The sequence below is a fragment of the Tupaia chinensis genome, unplaced genomic scaffold (genome assembly GCF_000334495.1).
Source record: "Tupaia chinensis unplaced genomic scaffold, TupChi_1.0 Scaffold148646_1, whole genome shotgun sequence".
In the NCBI taxonomy this organism is placed as follows: Eukaryota; Metazoa; Chordata; class Mammalia; order Scandentia; family Tupaiidae; genus Tupaia; species Tupaia belangeri.
Window position 1 is genome coordinate 181,924 of NW_006208495.1, and position 2,135 is coordinate 184,058.

The following is a 2,135-nucleotide window of genomic DNA, read 5'->3' on the forward strand; positions in this document are numbered from 1 at the left end:
GTGCCCTATAGCAAAAATCCCTCAAAAAAAAAAAAACAAAAAAAAAACCTCACACTGGGCACATGTGCATGTATGCTCAAAATTTGGAGAAGATAATGGAAGAGAAGGGATTGGGGTGCACATGCCCTATAGCAAAAGTATCTCTTAAAAAAGAGGCTGAAATAAGTCAAATGTCTTTTCTAAGGGACTTAGAAAATAAGGTCCGTTTACATTGTAATGACCCAAAGTAAAGGTAAGACTTCATACTTTAGTTATGGTAATCAAGCAATACTGGCCATGAATGAGGGTCATAAGACTTCTTTTTATTTATTTTTTTTAAGAGAGATTTCTTTCTATAGGGCAAGTGGGCTTGCCAGAGAGACAGAGAGAGAAAGAATGTGAGAAATCACCTGCCAGGGGGATGGCCATGCCACAATCCCTTCTCCTCCATTCTCTTCTCAGCATTTTGAGCACGCTCACACATGCACCTGGTGTGAGTTTCAAGCCACTGGGTCTGGGGCTTGAACCACGGTCGACCCTGTGGGAGTCCAGTGCCCTAACCATTGTGCAACCTGCTGGCTCCAGAGGGCCATAAAACTTCTAAAATTCCCACCTAAAGGAAAGATGAGGTTTGTTTTTTTGTTTGTTTGTTTGTTTTAATTTTTTTTTTTTTTTTGAGAGATTTTCACTGTAGGGCGCATGCGCTCGCCAGACAGACAGAGAGAGACATAGAGACAGAAAGCGAGAAATCACCCCCCAGGGGGGATGGTCACGCCGCAATCCTCTCCTCTTGGGATCTTGGGCACGCACGCACACGCTCTCGGCGTGAGTTTTAAGCCACCGGGTCCGGGGCACGAACCGCAGTCGACTACGTGGGAGTCCAGCGACATAGCCATTACGCTAACTGCTGGTTCCCAAGGAAAGATGAGGTTTTAACTTTAATACTTAAGATGTTTGATAGGATACAAAGTGCTGACTATGAGCACAAATGACCCCAGGCTGAATGGTGCCAGACCTGAAGATTGCCTCCTTGCAGGAAAGAAATGTGATTATCTAGAAATGTAATTATCTAAGGCCTTGCTGATCAAGAAGGCCCACCAGATGATCATTCCCTCTTGAACCAATCATTGAACTACTGATTGTGTGCCTGGGACTCCTACCCTTCGATTTGCTCTTAAAAACAATGGTTGTGGGGAACTCTTCAGGAGCCTGGGCATTTTCATCACGAGCTGCCCACTCTCCTTGTTTTGTGCATTGCAATAAAAAATAAAGTTGTACTTTCCTTCGTCACGCCATGTAGCTATGGTTTGGTTTGTAGTGCCCGGGTGAGCTAACTTGATTTTAGTTTGATAACAGAGCCACTAGTTAAACTTTGCAAAATTTTTGAAAAGAGCCTAACTTTGAATGTGACTACCCAGAAGAAATGGCATTTAACTAAGATAATAGCATCAGACCTCTATAAATGTGAGCTTCATGAGTTCAAGAGCAAATATTTTTCTGATATAAAGCAACAAGAAATTCTGAAACATAAAAGTACAGATTCAAACCTGTGTGGCATATGTAAGGAAATTTTCTCTATCAACATAATTCTGATTCAGTCAAATTTGATTCTGTCCTCAAATGAGTACAGAAGTCTGACTGCTATTTTATATTTCCCAAAATCTGTTCCAGAGTGTTTGGGGTAAGTCACACTCACAAACATTAACAGATCATTTTGGTCCAGTTGATAACAGGATTCTTCCCTTTTTGTTAAAGAGATTTTTGCTTTAGAGTGCATGTGCTTGCCCGAGAGACAGAAAGTGAGAAATTACCCCCCCATCCCCCAGGAGAATGACCATGCCACAATCCCTTCTCCTCCATCCTCCTCCTGGGATTTTGGGAATGCACGCACACACTCCCAGCGTGAGTTTTAAGCCACTGGGTCCGGTACTCAAACTGTGGTTGACTACTTGGGAGTCCAGTGATGTAACCATTATGTCATTAGGACTCTTCCTACATCCTGTCCCTGGCATAGTATCTTTGCAATGGTGAGTTATGGCCACAAACATTAAGAGAACATTTTGACTCATTGATAACAGTACTCTTCCTATATCCTGTCCTTGGGATAGTATCTTGTGACATATACATGCCCCTTATCTCTGTTAAAGTACACTCTT

The 2,135-nt window shown here is 42.4% G+C and overlaps 1 pseudogene; it reads left to right on the forward strand.

Annotated features, from left to right (window-relative positions):
• LOC106734107 (zinc finger protein 639-like) overlaps positions 1 to 2,135 on the forward strand; it is a 35,445-nt pseudogene that overhangs the window by 8,024 nt on the left and 25,286 nt on the right.